The sequence below is a fragment of the Mastigoproctus giganteus genome, chromosome 3 (assembly GCF_048544385.1).
Source record: "Mastigoproctus giganteus isolate SK-2022 chromosome 3, ASM4854438v1, whole genome shotgun sequence".
Classification (NCBI taxonomy): domain Eukaryota; kingdom Metazoa; phylum Arthropoda; class Arachnida; order Uropygi; family Thelyphonidae; genus Mastigoproctus; species Mastigoproctus giganteus.
In genome coordinates this window covers 14,454,588-14,473,456 of record NC_143577.1, presented here as the reverse complement: position 1 = coordinate 14,473,456, position 18,869 = coordinate 14,454,588, and positions in this window count along the sequence as shown.

The window sequence follows — 18,869 nt, the reverse complement described above, 5'->3', positions numbered from 1 at the left end:
AATCGATATGTTGGAAGTCAGAAGTGTGTTTCTCAACCCATTCCTTCATATGAAGTGCCCGATGGCTCTGCGCATTATCATCTTGGAAAACACCATCGCCATTCGGAAAAAAGTGTAACATAGCGGGGTGTACACAGTCAGCAAGCAGTCGATAGCGGAGACAACTAATACATTGTTCCACATGCACCAGGGGTTCAAGTTCCTGCCAGTGAAACGTGCCCATACCATACAACCGCCTCCACCGGCCTGCACTTTTCATACCATGCATAATGGATGAAGAGCCTCATGTTGTTGATGCCAAATCCATACACGATCATCTACAGTGTGGAGTAAATAACGTGACTCATCTGACCAGTACACTTTCTTCCAGTCTTCTAACGTCCAACTTGCATGCCCTTTGCACCAGGCGAGTCTTTTACGCCTATGAACCATGGTTAGGAGAGGATGTCGTGCAAGCATGCGACGCATGGTCATGCCAGATATTGTTTCGGTTTGGCCCATGTTGTATTAGGTAGTCAACTCTTCAACAGTGATGCGCCTCTTCGCCTGTACGAGTCGTCGGTCCCGGCGCTCACCTCTGACATCAACCTTTCGCTGGCCTTTGCAGTTTTGTCGTCGGGTCGTTGTTTGACCATTTTGACACCAGTCCTGGTACACTTTAACTACGGCGGCTCTCGAACACCCCACCAGTTCAGCCGTATGGGAAATCGAGGTACCAGCTCGTCTAGCACCCACAATCTGTCCTTTATCACAGTCCGATAAATTCTTCCTTTTACCCATCACGTTCGGAATTTTACTATCTACTGAACCACTGACAGCTTATCTATGCTACGTAGGTCGACTATTCTGTGCGCATTCTCGTACCCCACGTGGTCAATGGGTCGCATTCAGTTTTCATAGGGGTGGTCATAATTCAGTGATCACTCAGTGTACATAGAGGGTCATCGAAAAAGGTGTCCGTGATTTCATGATAAAATAACAACGCAAATTCTTACATCAATCAATTCATTTATTTGTTAATATCTACAAAGGGCCGCCGTAGCCTAGTGGTCAGGCGCGCGGGTGCATAAGTACACGTGCCTTGAGTGACCGGGGTTCAAAACCGTGACTACTGAATACGGTGCTGTTTCTTGTAATCTGTCTATCTTGTGAACTCCTTTGACCGTTTGGTCGTCCCGGAGTATAAACAGAAAATTTATTTTATTTTACAAGAATATCTCAAGTTTTACTTCATACCTTAATATGTTTCAATATGAGCACCGTTCTTTGCTCGGCAAACATCCAAGCGGTAGTCGATCTCTGTCTATGTGGACTCAATCATTTCCGGCGTAATAGTTGCTATTGCAGCTGTGATCCTCTCTCTTAAATGGTACAGATCGCGAATCTTTTCTACGTAGACGACGTTCTTCATGTAGTCCCACAAGAAAAGTGTAATGGTGTCAGGTCAGGACTTCTTGGTGGCTAAGGCTCAGGTCCACCTCTTCCGATATCCAACGATCGGCAAACCTGTCATTTATGGCATTCTATTTATGGCATTACGCCATCTTGCTGAAAAATCAAAGTAACTCCTTTCTCTCTTTCTATATCTTCAACTTGAGGAAAAACATAAAGCTGAAGCATATCCAAATAAATGTTGCCAGTTATTGTCCTTTCTGCAAACATAAATGAGCCTAGCAAGCGATCGTGCATTAGTCCACACCACACGTTTATTTTAGAAGTATCACATACATTCTGCTGAAAATCATTTGGTTGCTGTAACCCCTAAATTCTACAATTGTGACGATTAACACACCCATTTGACCTGTTTGCCATCACCGAAACGTGGCTCAATGATGATCAGGAGTTCCTAGCGGCAGCTGCCCTATGGGGTCGTATTCACATCTCGGATTGCACACAAGGGTGGAGGCGTCGCAATATTTTACAAGAAATCCGCTTTCAAGCTATTGGATAATAAATCCAGTAGCTCCCCTAATTATGAAGCAATCCTCATTATGTTAGGATACAACTTCATGACGTTTGACGTCTGTGTGGTGTATATACCCCCAACGCCTTCCCAGCAAATCATCCTTGAAGTTTCCAACTGGTTAATCAATCAGCTGCATCCCACAGCTTCTCACTTAGTTTGTGGTGATTTTAATTTATCTCCTCAGCTATCTAATCTGAAAAAGGATCCTCTGGCACACTTGAGATGTGCTGACCTACAACTTATTAACGAAGCTCCAACCAGGGGGAATAACCTCTCAGATCTAGTTCTAGCCTCTATCCCTTGCACCCTTGATTACTTTGCAGAAACATCATTTGACTCTGATCATGTCCCAATACATGTGACTGCATATCTGCCAGCCCCCAAATCAGAAGCCAGAAGGACAACAAAAAAGGTTGACATCACTAGTCCCAACTTACTTGATGTAGATAAGTGCATCAAAGCCGCCTCTCTCATTCCGTGGGTGGCCTTAGAGACTTGTGACCCAGAACTAGCTGTGAACATTCGCACAAACTGAATCAACACGGTTGCCAAATATGCTGCCTCTAAAAAAATCACAATCAGTCCATATACAAGACTTTGGTGGAATTCTGAACTCAAAATGAGTTTCCAGCTGAAGCAACAGCTCCATCGCATATGGAAACAGTCGCAAAATATCAATGATCACATTGTTTATTCAAGGGCACGGGCTCAATTTAATCGCCTGAAATCTGAGGCAATCAAATTATACGTTAACCGTGATCTGGCTAAAGGAAAAATTCCATACAAGAAAGTGAATCTTCATTTTCCTTTGCAACTTGATTCTGAATTGTGGCTCGATTTCGTCACAAGATTGTGACGAAATCCGTAATCCTATGCCAAACTCAGATCTGGCTCTACCAACAGAGCCCACCCAGCAAGAAGTGTTGAACACCATTCAGATCACAAAACAACAGCTGATCGTAGCCATCAATTCTCTACCTGCTTCGTCAACCACCGGTGATGATGGAGTTCCCCAATTCATGCTCAAATGCCTAAGTCCGTACATTATTCAGCCACTTTTAATTATCTTCAACCAATTACTCTCGAACCAGATTTTCCCACAGCAATGGAAAAACTATCTCATCAAACCTCTAGCCAAAGTTCAGTCGCCATTGAAACCAAAACACTTCCGACCCATCTCCAAATCCTCCAGCCTGCTGAAGCTCCTGGAGGAGACCTTACTTCTCATCCTCACCAAACAGATCTTGCCCAGTAATCCAGCCCAAATTCACTACTCCCTTCTAAACAGATCAACGATCACCAATCTGCTAGCCACCACGAATACTATCTTGTCAGCATTCGAGAAAAGGCACGAACTAGCTGTTACTTACTTAGACATTGAGGCTGCATTTGATGCCGTCCAAGTAAACCAACTAGTCACTCTCCTGGAATGCCACTTCCAGATCACAGGGAACATATTATGCTTTCTCTCCTCTCTTCTGCATAACAGAGTTATAAAGCTTCATATAGAAGATCGCACCCTTACTAGATCCGTCATCGCAGGAGTCGCACAAGGAGGGGTTCTTTCCGGCCTTCTGTTCTCATCTATTATCTTCCCACTGGTTGCACATTCTCGATGTCTACTGAGCTATGCAGATGATATCAAGATACTCACTCCCATCATCCCTGGTCAAGGCCTTGATCTGGTAAAAGCAGAAATTAACAACACTCTCACTGCAGTCACATCTTACCTCTGCCAGTTTGGGCTCAAAATCAATCCTGCTAAGTAGGAATTCATGGTGTATTCATTGAAGCAAACTCCTTCTTCTCTCCAGCCTTCGGTCGGCAACACCCTCATCCCAATTGTGTCCAGTCATCGTGATCTGGGCGTTGTATTCGACTCCAAACTTCGATTCAATGCACACATAGATATGCTCCTCACACGTGCTTCAAGACTCCGGTGAATAGCAAAACAGCATCTCCTTCATATCAGAGATAAAAAGACAACCGTGAGGTACATAAGAACAGTTATCTTTCCACCTTTACTCTATGCTGCTGAAATTTGGGCGTCAGCGGCACCGTCAATAAAGAAACCACTGTTTGCCACAGAATTCTGGCTCCTAAAGTGGGCCAACAGGAAGCGCAACCTTCCAATCCCGAGCTCTACTCGCATTCAGCACGACTCCATCTCTCGGACAGGTTCCTCCCTCAGCAGATGCTCAAGCAAACCCAGGCACTTGACGCAGACCTGAACAAATTGGCTGTTGACTTACCGGAAAAAAATTATGACTAGCTAGATTAATCAGCACTGACTGATGTGTACCTTGCATCTGTTCCTGTCTGATTGAGCTGGTGCTCTTATCTCGATGTTAAGCCAGCTCAATCAGACTTAACTCTCGTAAGGAGTTCTCTCCTTTGTATTAAAATATGTTTTCGTTTGTAAAATTACCTTTTTTTTTTTTTTTTTGTAAATAATTGTTAAATTTTCCCGGAAGTTTCGGGAGGCTGTAAACCCCTGGCTTTTTGGCCCTGAAGGGCAATAAAGATTATCTTTCTCTCTCTCTCTGTCTCATTTATGTAAAAGTTTGCTTCTTCACAAAACAAAATGCTTTTTAAATAATTATCATCATTGTCAATCTCATTTAACATGGCACTAGCAAATTCATTACGTCTGGGACGGTAGTAGTAGTAATAGTAGTAGTGGCACGTGATGCAAAAAAAATCAAAAAAAATCAGCCAAAAAAAAAAATTACAAAACAAATCCCTCTAAATCTCTTTAAATTTATTTAAGCTATCAACTTCCACAACGACAGATGGAAGTTTGTTCCAGCAATTAACCACCCGCTGGCTAAAGGCAAATTTCCGCACAGTCTTCAGGTTTGATTTCGAGTTCGAGTTGAATCTTGTATGCATGCAGTCTCAGTCGTTTATGTAGCACATTCGGAAATGTGGTCTTTGGAATGCCAAGCTGCAGGCTGCGACGAGCGATGGATTTCTTCGGACTACGTAAGCAAGACTGTCTCAAGCGCTCCTCATTCTCTTCAGACGTTGGTGTTCGGCCTGGAGGTTTCTTAATGTCTACATTGCCACTTTCCTTAAACTGATTAAACCAACGTATTATAGTCTTGTCTGTTGGCGCATCTTGTCTGTAAGTACGTCGGTATTGCACTGTTATGACAGATTTAAATTCACACACTGCGCTTTCTATTGCACGGTCGTCATCTTACTGACACTGACTGCGGCGGTTCGGGGAATAGTCATTCTTTGCACACTAACGGCACTAACGGTCATTGTTCAGGGGTCAAATATAACTTAATTCTATCACACTGTTTACTGCTACGATCACATTATTGTCATTATATATAATTGCTTATGTTGGCACCTAGACAAGGATTTCGGAATGGTGGTCTTTCGGAATGATAAATTATTTGTTGCATCGTAAATTTAGGGCAGACATACCCTAGTTCTGCTCCATCCGTCTTTATAACAGAATATATTTTTGGTTTTCCTTAAAATTGAATTCCCTAGTAAGATTGTCCCCTTTTCGTCATTGACATACTTAGAATTGGAGCCGGACTTCCCGAAGGGAGGTACGAGACTGCGGAGTTAGTCGACCTACGTAGCATAGATAAGGGGTCAGTGGTTCAGTAGGCAGTAAAATTCCGAGCGTGATGAGTAAAAGGAAGGATTTATCGGACTTTGATGAAGGACAGATTGTGGGTGCTACGAGCATACCTTTTTTACTTTTTTTTATTTATTTTTTATTAGGGTCACCTGTAAATGATTACATCTACCCATATATTTATATTGTCTGTAAATTGCGTGTTTTCTCTGGTAGATTTGCTTGTTTGCTGGACGAAAAATAACCCAGTTTCTGGGGGAAAAAACCTTACTGTCTACGCATGAGACCGACTAACGGTCTCAGTCACAGAGTGGAAAAAGACCACTAAAGTTCTTCGCGTCATCGACGGGATTCGTACCGTGCCTTTTCCACCCGATGTGGGGAGGACGGTGACAATACCACTGTGCTACGATCACAGCAATCGATCAAATATTTCAGAAGGTAAAATTAAAAGGGAAATCGCGGACACCTTTTTCGAAGGCCCTGTGTATATACAGCGGTCCGCAAACTTTTTTTGATTTTTTTAGATCTCAGTAGTTTGAGAAGCACTGCCCAAGAGAAAAACAGATCGGGTGATCCATAGCGACACTCCTCCGCTTCTATACTCAGCAATGCCCTTCGTGAGGTCCAGCTCCAAGATTAGGTATGACAATGTATGTATAGTAGGATTTTAGGAGCATCAGCAACTAAGGTCATATTTTTAGGTGTAGTAGTAGTAATCGAGGCATGTGATGCAACAAAGCAAGCTTATATAGCATCAGCCCAAAAAAAAAAAAAAAAAAAAACACCATTTCACACATTCATTCCCTCTAAACGTTTCTCCAGTTCCTCTTGAATTTATTTAAGCTATCAATTTCAACAACGACAGATGGAAGTTTGTTCCAGCAATCGAATATCCGCTGGCTAAAGGCAAATTACCGCAAATCTATTCTATAACAGTCGTTATTCGATTTGAATTTATGCTCCCTCAGGTTCGTAATCTGAGCAAGAGGAAGAATCCCATCAGAATTGAGCCTGCTCAACCCATTCAAGGCCTTATACACCTCAATCACCTCGCAGGTGCTTAGTCTTCAGAATTTGAGCCCTTCTTGATAAGACCACCCTTCCCCTCGCCAAGCTTGTACCCTTCTCTGTACTCGGTCAAGCAACTCTACATCCTTCCTAAAATGAGGCCTCCAGACCTGTATGCAGGTCTGGAGGCCTGATCTGGAGATTTCAAGGCGTGGTCTGACCATTGCCTTATACAAAGGGATATTCATTTCCTTTTCTTTACTAGCAAAATTCCTGTATATCATTGACACTGCTGCACTGCTCAGAAAATTTCACATGTGACTGCACAATTACTCCCGCGTCTTTTTCATTTTCTACCACCCTAAGTGTAGTACCACACAGTTGGTACGTTCCTCTTGGGTGACTTCTACCCAGATGCAGTACTTTGCATTTGTCAATGTTAAACTTCAGTTCTCATCCTATCTGCCCAAATTTTCTAAATCCTGTTGCAGTAGCATACTGTCATTACTGTCATTAACAACCCTGACAACCATTGCATAATCTGCAAACTTCGACATTAAGCCTTATTCACCTTCATCAATATCAATGATAAATATACAAAACAACAGTGGACCTAACACCGAACCCTGTGGGACCCCACTAATAACATTAGTCCAAGAAGAGCAGCACCCATTGATTACCACCCTCTGTCTTCTCGCACTTAACCATCCTTTTATGCATTGTAGCAACTTACCCTTAATGCCATACTGCTTCAATTTGTGCAGTAGTCTTCCATGTGCAACAGTATCAAAACGTTTACTAAATTCCAAATATATGATATCAAAATTATATTTTGTATCCAGTTTCTCGGTGACCATATCATAGTATTCAAATTTTGTCAGCCAAGACTTCCCCTTAACAAACCCATGCTGTGTCGAATTGGCACAAGCACAATTCAAATATTGCTTCCTCTGCATCTAAAAAACTTGGTTTTCTCTTTTGCTCTTGGCGTTACTTTTCTTCCAAACAGCTGTTCACCCTGTACAAATCGCAAATCCATCTTCCACAGACTATTGTTCACACGTCTGGGACGGTGCTCCCAAAACCTCACTCAGGCTTCTAGATTCCATTCAGAAGAGGGCAGAAAGGTTAATTAATGACTCATCTCTCCACTCGCTTTCTCACAGACGCACTGTTTCTGCTGCATGCCTCTTCTACAGATACTTCCATGGGCACTGTTCTTCTGAATTGGCTTCTATAATTCCCACTCTCTCTTTCAAAACAGTCCGAACACGTGCTGCCACCAGCCAACATCCATTTACTGTCCAACTTCAAACCCACAGAACCAACTTTTCATCTTCCTCATTTATTCATTCAACTGCCGTTTTCTGGAACAACTTTCCTTCATACGAATTTTCTGAAAATTACAGTCTACAGAAGTTCAAGTCCAATGTCAACAAATACCTTCTTTCGTCTTCTCAACGTCCAACCCAAGCACGGTACTAAGTACTATAGGTTCTAATACCTCTCGTGTTTGGGGTTTTCATAAAGAAAAAAAAAAAAAAAAATATATATATATATATATATATATAAATATGTGCAAAAACCATCACCAGTCATATACCACAGAGAAAATCGTTTTTATGCTATTATAAGGGACCTGTCATAGTAGTAAAAAGCGGAAAGATGCAGCGTGTAATTTGTGTAGTTGTAATGCTAGGCGTATTGTGAATAAATTAAGCCAAATTCAGCTTTTGATTAGATTAACCAATGCTGATATAAATAGGACTAACCGAGACACGGTGCTATCCGATCATAGGGGACGAAGAATTTAATCATAGGGAGTCTCTCCCGAACGCACTATAATTATTTTAGCGGGTTCGGGAGAGATTAGGAGGATCGATTACAAGCAGATAAAGTTCTGGCGGACGCTGTGTGGTGCAAGATCATGCGCAGTAGAGGGAAAATAATAGCCGGGTCGTATGACAAAAATTTCTAGGATTTCTTTAAAAATCTTTGATCAAAAGTTTCTTAATTAAAGACGGGCAGCTTTGATGGTGGGCCGGTTCGGAGGAGTGTATTTGTTGCATTTTTTTTTTTTTTTTTTTTTGGGCGGTGAATTGTGATGTGGCAGCAGAATGGATATTCCTTTAAAGTACGAGAAAATGTGCAGCTCCAACGCGTTCTTGCATTTAATCATCCGTAACTGATGGAAACTAAGAAATATGCCGTCCTTTGAAACGTACCATGTACAGAACGAATAAATCGATCTTATTTAGCGTTTATAACTGTCGCGTGAGAATTAGAGCAGTTTGCAAAACGGAGATTGCGAGAATGTCACCAATCACGCGGACTCAAGCACGCAACCGGTATAATTCTACGCTTGTACTTTGACTGCTGTGCAGGGCCGCTTTTGTTGTGTTTTCTAGTAAGGTTCGTGTTTGATAACAACGCCAAGACAGGGGAGGAGTTGGTGGGTGCGATGGTTATTCGAGCTGTAGTTGTTTATATTTGGCTGGTCAGTGTCAAGGCCTGCAGAACTGCACTAAGAGGGCAGAACGTGCTCTGTTAGCGTAACATTCGATGATTTGCACTCAACACGTGTGATGGGCTGCGACTTGTTTTTCAGAGTTCCGCACAACCAACCCGATTATCGGATTTCTTGCACGCTGTGCGTGAAGGAAGCTTTTCTTTCTTTCTTTTTTTTTTAATGGAAGGAAACAAATCTATGTCTGCCATCTGAAATCTGCATCGATTTCTGGGTGTGGACAGAGTGTGGTTTTTCTAGTTTGTCACGAAACACGCGAGGCTGGACTAGGAGCAAAGAGATTGGGGGAGGGTAAGGGTTAGTGATTGGGATCTCCCAAATTAAAGCGAGCGTTTACGTATTATATAACTATCTCGTGACAACGTCATTTGCTTCCGTACGCAGATTAGTAAACCGCTTCTGTCGCGTTGCTCCTTCTAGGAACGAATGTTTTATTTTAGAATTTACTCGCTGCGTATCCTCCCTGCGATGATTTCTTTTTATTTTTATTTTCTCGCTAATTTGTAACTCGACGATTTATCGACAATCTTGGGAGCAACTGGCAGGGAAGGGGAAGTTGTAATTGAACCGCGTAAGGTAGTCGCAAAACCACACTCGGAAAGCGGTGTGCAGGCACGGAGGTCACCGTTGCTAAAATAAATGCGTCTCTCTCGAAGATATTCAAAGACGGATGACACACAGCTGATGAGATCGACTGAAGGACGGCCGAGATGTTCTGTTCGTACACTGGTATAACCTTGTAGATAGTAGGGAGGAGTTTGTGAGTAGTAATTTTAATGACGATACATTTGGAGTCACGTGAACTAAAACTACAGTCAGCTCAAACGGGTGTCTTTAGTTGATCATAAGTGGATATAAACAAAAATTAAATTGTATTAAATAAACTGTGTAATTAATAACAAAAACTGTTCTTCCGGCCTGCAAGCCGCTGTGCGTAAGAACTCATACGGCCTGTAACTACAGTATTTTATCTGTTTTGTTTCTTAGCCAAAAACTGTTGGATATGCACCCTTCTTTTTTTTTTTTTTTTTGTTGCTGACATATCACCATACAGTTCCGGGTCCATCAGGCTGGTAGTCCAGTGTCTTAACCACTGGGCCATCGCTCAGTGGTTAAGACACTGGACTACCAGCCTGATGGACCCGGGCTCCAATTACGCATTGATGGACACGAACGCGGCTCTATTACGCTGGGAGACCGAAATTGAAATTCTTGATTCCTCATTGTGACCACTGGAGGACAGATATATTATATAAAGTTGTATCTGGGTGAATTTATTCGAACTGTTGGGTAGGGTTTCATAGTTGTTGGCTGCTTTTATTTCAATACTTTGATAGTCTTCTTTGAAGATAAAGGCGACTCCTCTTCCTCCTGCTGCCTGTGGAGTTCTCAAGAGAAAAATACCTCATCGGCTGGTAAAAATATCTAGGTGGTTGTCATTGGGTGACCACCCCTGGTGGGGAAAACAGTTGGTATAATCACCGTCCCCCCACCCACCAGGTGAAAAAGACCTGAGTTCGAATCCCATCAATGACGCCAGGAATATTTATGGACCTTTTTTGACAACGTGGCTGAGTTAGTCTGTCTCAGGCGGGGATATCGTGGTTTTTTCTCCCAGAAACTCGGGTTTTTCGTCCAGCAAAGAGAAAATCGACCACAGAACACTGACTTGGTTTGTTTGTCTCAACTGTTCTATAATATAATATATTAATAATAATATATCTTTATTGCAGGCAGTGATTGGTTACATGATTGCCTGATGCAATAATACGCACAACAGCGACAATGCTAGGGGTTTAACATTAAATAACTTATACAGGAAAAATTACTTGAAACATATATTAGGACATAAAACGTATATTTACATATAAAATTAATATTAACATGTGAAATGAAGACACATGAAAAGCGATGAAAAGAGGATGGCAGTCACTCGGTTGAAGACGAAAGCTGGTCCCTGATGATGCGTCTTCTGTACGATTTGTCCTCTATGAACTTTTTGTAGTCCACATCCATCTCCTGGACGTTGTGGAGCATTTCCATGGGCAGGAATCTCACAGCGTAATTTCGATTGATACTGGCAGATTCAGAAAGTGGGTATTTGAGGGTCGATAAATTTCAAGTATCAACATAATAACAACCAGTGCAAATTTCAAAAATTTTTATCGGGACCGTATTTAAAGAAAGCTTGTCCGCCCCTTTGCGACCCGTTCTAGAAGTTGAAAATTGAGTTGGGGTAAGGCTCATTAGACTATTTTTGGCCGTGAAGGGCATTAAAGATTATCTCTCTCTCTCTCTATCTCTCTCAATATGGCGGTGTTGATTCAGCATGAAGCAAACACCACCATACTCTCACTTAACTCACTCGCTCTGTCTCGTTATGAAATGGTTGTCGTTACGATAATATTCGATCTTCGTACTGAATATTCTTTGAAACGGTTGAAATCTGCCCTTCCTGAAACGTCATCACACGTATTCGAATTGGCAGTCGGTCGAAATGGAGTGGACGAGGAAGTGAAAGATGTGGGTAAGCAGTTCAACTCGAACTTGTCGCAGGAAGTTGCGAAGATAAGCGAGCTGATTACGCGGGGTGGAAACTGCAACAGCTTAAAGATAAAAGGGCAGACCTTCCGTCAGGCGAATGAGGAAGTGCAATTCCGAGTGGGGAAATAATGAGCGTGCGTGACAGGGGCCATCACGGTGCCATACGAAACAGCAGAAGTCACCGCAACGGCAAAGAAATCGCACGTGGAAGTACAACGGAAACTGCTCTTGAAGGCAAATCAAAAATAAGTGGAAAAGAATAAAACGGCAATGGCCGAAGCAGCTTGGTGGGGGCGGGGGATAACGAACCTGGACGGCGCTCCAAATACAAGCTGGAATGAACCCTCCGGTGTCGATCAGTGATGGATAGTGTTCCCTTTATTTGACGCTTAATTAAAATTTGAAAATTGCAAAACGAACGTTCTTATTAAAACCAGCGACATATAAAGTTGCTCAGATTTATTAAACTACGTCTCTCCGCATTTCACAGCTTCGTTTAAGTTCAGAATGAGATCTATTCGAAAAGACACAACTCATTCATTAGTAACTCTGACTGAATCGACTTCTTTCTACGCAGCTCCTGACTTGTTACAAGTTTAATCAAAATTCTGCCGAAAAAAAAAAAAAAAAAATTCCACTTCAGCCAGATTTAAATTCTTTCATCAGTTTTATAAAGGATGATAGCGTGAATTCTTTCACGCTATGAAAGACATCCTTTATGAAACTATAATTCTCCCAATCCTTGAATTCAGTTCACCCATCTGGACTCCTCACACGAAAACTCTAATTAACAAAATTGAAGCGGTCCAAAAAAACTTTGTCCGTTACCTTACGTACCGCAATCCTCTATTCTATCACTCAGTGTATTATGAATCGCTGTGTGATTACTTTCATCTGAGGCCTCTGTGCACTAGAAGAGTTACTGCTGACATCACCCTTCTAGCCAAAGTAATCACTGGAACTTATGAAGCATCTGATATCCTTAGCAAAATCAACTTCGATGTTCCTTGTAAACAAGCGAGGAACCTTTTACACTGTTTCGCCTTGACTCTGCCAACACGGACTTAATGAAGTTCAGTCCACTGAACAGAATCAGCAAATCAGCAAATGACTCTCGCATTGACTTCTTTGACAACTCCCAACCACTGATGAACTCCATCCACAAGTTTTGCCTCTTCTTTTCAACTGCAAAGTGACTAGCTCTCATCTACTTATTGTAGTTTATTATTATTTGGTCTATTATTTTTCTATTCTCTAACTAATTAATTTATTATTTGTTTTAGCGGTAACTTAACTTAATACAATCCTCTTTTGTACATATGATTTTAATGTTTGAATCTATATCAATGTTTATCTTCCTGTTGGATTTCATATTTTTGTTATCGATTGTGTTCATTGTTCTGCTCTCACATACACTCATAATGGTTACCTGTTGTGTATCTTGTTGTTAATAAAATAAAAAATAAAAAATAGTTCTAGGCTCAATCGCACATATTTCGAGTCTCTTTTCTATTGTGTGATGAATGCATAGGCTCGTAGAGTTTAACACGAAAGACCTCCAGCAACTCCGCCATTGCACTCTAAATTATACTTTGCCGTCAAACCGGGTTCTCTGCATTTATCGTCTGCCCAAGAAAAATATTAAAGACGTCATTTCATGCGCGACTCAATTTTCTCATCTTATCGTTGCTGCGCAGCCTTTTTCATCCTTCTGCTTGGTGGCTCCTTTCTGAGAATAATAAAATGAACACCCGTCCTGCAAACGGTTCCTTCTCAGTCCTGGTCAAATCAGACTTCGTTCCTTTCTTTATTTCAGACTGTCGTTTTGTGTTTTTAATTTCTTACGTTCACGCAGTCTCTCTTCCGCTTCTCCCAAAATATTACTTTGAGATCCATTGCATGCAGGATTGCAAGGTTGCGATATCCTATTGAGAAAATTCATTAGCCTTTCCAGTTTTTAATAAATAACAGACAGTTCCTTTCTGTTTCTTGACTCACACGCGTACATTGAAAGTTAGAGGAAACAGCATTGGTATCAGTACGAGTAATAAAAAATAACCTTAACCTCTTCATATATCTATCTGCCCCTTTACTAATTTGTGTAATATTTTTATTAAATTTCTTCAGACTACCAACTTGCTTCCACAATACCAGATGGAACTTTTCTCCAACAATCAACACTCGCTGGCTGATAGCAACCCTTTACACATCTATCCTGCAACCGTTCTTGCTAAATTTGAATCTAGACCTCCCCCCCCCCCATGTATATAGTCTGAGCAAGAGGAAGATTGCCATAAGAAAAAAAAAAAAAACAAACTATTATATTTAGGCCACCCGAATAATTAAATTCATCTGCTGTGCTGTGTCTTATGTTTGTTAACTGCGTGTGTTCTATGGTCGATTTATCTGTTTTGCTGGACAAAACAGATAAATGCGGTTTTTGGGTGGGGGGGAACCCTGCTATCTAGGCCCGAGACTGACTAACTGATTGCCATCAGCGTCACCTCGCAGGTCACTAGCCTTCAGACGCTGCAGTTTCCAGAAGAGAAGCCTTTCTTGCTAGCAGCACCGTCTTGTTTCTTCCTAACATGAGGTCTCCAAACCGTACTGAATGTGCAACCTGACCATTGCTTTGTACAAAGGGATAATCACTTCCTTATCCCAACAAAATTCCTGTACGTCATTGACAAAACCCCACGAACGGTTCTGGCAGCCCATCTGCACAGTTCACAGAACTTCATATCTGATTGCCCAATTACTCCCAGGTCTTTCTTATTATGAATGTTAAACATCAATTGTCGTTTCTCAGCCCGTGAAGGAAGGAATTTTTATGGGCCTTTTTCGCAACGTGGTTGAGTAGTCGGTCTCAGGAGGGTAGCATGGTTTTTTCCCCAGGAAACTCGAGGCCTATCTTTTTTTAGTAAATTATATGTTAGAATTTGCAGATTCTTATTGTAGATTCTGGCAGTAACCGTCCTGCCAACCTTTTATCACCTGCTAAATTAATAAGCTCGATATGCTTATTATCAAATATTTTTATACCAATATTTTTAATAAATATTGAAAACGGTAGAGGGCCCAGGGGATTCCACGCTCGGTGATTCCACTAATAACAGTAAATTTGTGTACCACATTTCCATTGGTTTTTCTGCTAATAATTCAGTATTCTACAGCTGATGAAGTGAGTGCAGCATTCAAGCCCGAAGGGAAGGAGGGAGGGAGGGGTTATGAGGTGTACAATACTCTGGCTGGCAATTCTTTGAGGGGCTCGGCCAAGATATTAATATTACATTTTTTAAAATTAAATTCATATTTAATACTCGACAAAAAATTCTATAACCTCAAAACAATAAAAATGTTTTTATTTTATTAATTTATTTTATGTCAGGCTGTTTTTTAATCTTCAGTCTTCGTGCAGACATACGAAGAGAAGGAAGTAGGCTGCCGTACCCTTTGCACTCTCGATACTCGTGGCTACATCGAAATGAATACACGTTTTTTACTGCGCAGTAGTATTATTACTACTCGGGCACATAACGGACACGAAAGATTCATAGCGCCTACGAGAGTCACGTGTTACTTGACACTTCAAATAAACCGTATAAAAGGTTTATGTGAGGAATCAGGTGACACGTTACTTTTCAACACAGTCTCTTCTGGACTCAATACACTTCTGCTACCGATGCTGCAATGAATGCTTGATTTCAGCTGCGAAGAAATTTTTATTTTGCGCCTCCAGGAATGCATCCACTGCTGCAATGACGTCAATATCGATGGGGAAATGGATGCCAACCAGGTTTTTTTTGTTTTTTTTTCAAATTAGGAAATAGGTGAAAGTAGTCCGATGGTGCTGGATCTGACGAAAATGGGGGACGGTCCAAGATTTCAAAACCGCACCCATACAATGCAGCCATGGCAGTGACATACTTGTGAGTAGGCACGTTGTCCTGATGGAACAAGATTCTTTTCTGACTTTTTTTGGAGTTTCTCATTCCTATTTTCAACCAAACGTCTCAAGGTCTACGTAATATGCTCCTGTGAGTGTCTGGCCTTTACGAGGGTAATCTAGTAGCAACACTCCATCAGCATCACAAAAAACCGATGCTATCACCGTGCCAGCAAAAAGGATTGACGGCTTTCTTTGGAGGGGAGGAGAACTTCATTTCCACTGTTTGGACTGCACCTTTACTCGAGATTAAAGTGATGGACCCACGTCTCAACCATAGTGAAAGAGTATTGATGTCTAGCGGCGCCAGGAGTTCCCCCTTCTCCGCGTTGCTTTCATTGCGGGTGTACCTATTCGCTGGGAATGCCAAAGATTTAAAATTGTGTGCAAATACGGAGGATGCGGAAAGGTCAGGGAATGACCACCGCATATCCCCGGAGCAATATGGCCTTAGTTGCTAATGCTCCTAAAAACCAAATAACAACAACAACAACAAAAGTGTGTGGACATCCATAGTAACAACTTTGCGAGAAAATTTGTTAGATCTGCTTGAAAACGATGCAAATGTTCGCTTGACTAGACAGTTCTGCGATTTTGAACCGCTGTCAACAACTGTCAGACACATCGTGCTGACACATTTTTCTTAGTGAGAATAGTTGTTATTATGGAGTACACACATTCAAATGAGATGCCCAATGCACTGGCAATGAATCTGCCTCTCACTCCTGTCACCCATCACTAGACCACGCACACTATCAACAACTTCCATAATGATGGATGTTGCAGATGATCCATCTTTCCTCGTTCACACAACTTTTGTTCATTTCAGGAGGTGTGATTAAAAAATGAGACGTTATTGAAACCGCATGAAACTTGGTGGGTTATTATTTGAAGTGTTATACATTAAGTACAGAACATTTTTAATATTCTATCATTGCCTTTCATACTCAGGTCTCCTGAGTATGGAAAGTAATATTTAAAATTATATAATTATAATTATAAAATTTTCAAACCTGCCCCCCCTCACATTATCGTGATTGTTGTGAATATTCACAGAAACAAGTGAAATATAAACTCGTTAGTACATTATACATACATAATTCACACGTTACTTTGATAAAAAAAATACCATGACAACAGTGGCGAAACTATAAATTCTGTCCCTCTATCCGTCAGATTACCGAATGCCATTCGGTATCTTTAACGACCATGACAATGCAATCGTCGGGCTCCCATATGATTCCTGTCTTCTAGTATCCGCAATTACGACAGACGTTTGAAAAATTCGTCGCCTGATTATGAAGAGTTTATTTGAGAAGTCAGGTAACATGTTACTTTCACCGCAGATGGAAACATTCCACATTTGCCTGATCCCAAAGAACAGTAAAAATCCTATGGTTCAATTGCCCTGCTCCTCATCTTGGGTAAAATTTTTGACAAGCTTCTGCTTACCAGGCTATGACTCTTTTAGGACAGAAATCGGATGAATGCCAAAATCAATATGGGTTCATGCCAGGTTGCTCTACTGTAGATGTAATTTCAAACTTTTCACACACTATTAGGTCATCACAATCTACTTATGTGGTAGCTATATTTGTCGATTCCCATAAGGGGTTTTTATAGCGTGTGGTGGCCTAGTGTCCTCAAGTATGTTAGGGAATCAGAGTGCTCACTTGGCTTCAACCGATTTCTCACCAACTACTTTGAGCACGGGAAGATCCATATAAAAACAAAATACCATTGTATTACCAAGGAAGTTATGCTGGAGTGATTCCAAGGATCCATCCTGGGACCTGCTGCCTAGAATATGGTACTTGATGAACTGTTAATGAACCAGTTCCAACAAACTACTACCCTTTCCCACGCAGATGATCTCGTTCTACTTATTGAGGGGTACGACACGCTCGGCACGGGAAATCTTGCCCAACATTGTTTTGTTTGATCTGGCTACCTGGAAAGCAGCTCACAAGCTTACCATCTCCATCAAAAACCGCAATACCGTCATGCTGAAGGAATCTTGACCTCCGTCGTCCTCCAACTGTAAGGATCAACGAGCAGTCACTCACCAAGCGCCGTTTTGTGAAATTTCTTGGTATCACTCAAGATCACTGCTGGTCCTTTATCCCTCACCTGAAGGCAATCAGAGACAAGACAAGGCAGTTTATTGCCATGCTCTCACATGTCATGAGAAGAGACAGGGGTTGTTCGCTAAGGTGCAGAAGTATGCTACCACGGGACCAAAAAGCGGTTCATCAAGGCCCATTTCGAACAGACACAGAGAAACATCCTTTTCCATATGACTCACGCTTGCATAATAACCACTACAGCAGCTGTATATGTACTCACTGGGAAACTTCCATGGATCTTCATACGATATTTACCGTTTAATTTACTGTGTTCGCAGTAACCAACTTGCTCCCATATTTGGTATTCAAACACAGGTCGACAGCGAGAAAAACATAGCGACAATGCATTTAGGTAAAACTCGTCTCAATCTGGCAGACTCATTGGTCAACTGAAGACAAGGGTCTTGTTACCAGGAAGTTTGTTCATTTGGTCTCTTCCATCGAAAAGAAGTGCCTAAAATGGTTTACACCTAATCTAGAGACCTCATATCTCCTAACTGGACGTGGCTCCATCAAGAAAAAAAGCTGCATAAGCTGGGATTTTCTGAAAATAATCTATACTTCTGTGGAGAAACCGAAGACTTAATCTCTTCTTGAACCTTCTATCATGTTCTTCGGATATGACTACGCACAGATCTTAACCTGAGTGCTAAAACTAAAGAAAACGAAACTATTTTATAAGGGTCACCTGGAAATTTAATTTCAAATAGCCACGTGCATTGTGTCTGCAAATTGCTTGTGCTCTCTTGTCGATTTCCTTATTTTGCTAGAAAAAACATCCCGGTTTTAGCATTAGCATTAGTAAAGGCACATGATAAAAGAAAGCAAGCTTACATAGCATCAGCCAAAAAAAAAAAAAAAAAAAAAACACACGCACCCTTCTCATTTCACTCATCCACTCGCTCCAAATGATTGTCTAGTTTTGCCTTGAATTTATTTAAGCCATCAACTTCTACAACGACAGATGGAAGTTTGTTCCACCAACCAACCATCGGTTAGCTAAAGGCAAACTTCCGCACAACTGTTCTACAACTATCTTTCCTCAATTTAAATTTATGCCCTCTCAGGCGATTATTCTGAACAAGACGAAGAATCCCATCAACATTGAGCATGCTCAAACCATTCAAGGCTTTATATACCTCAATCAG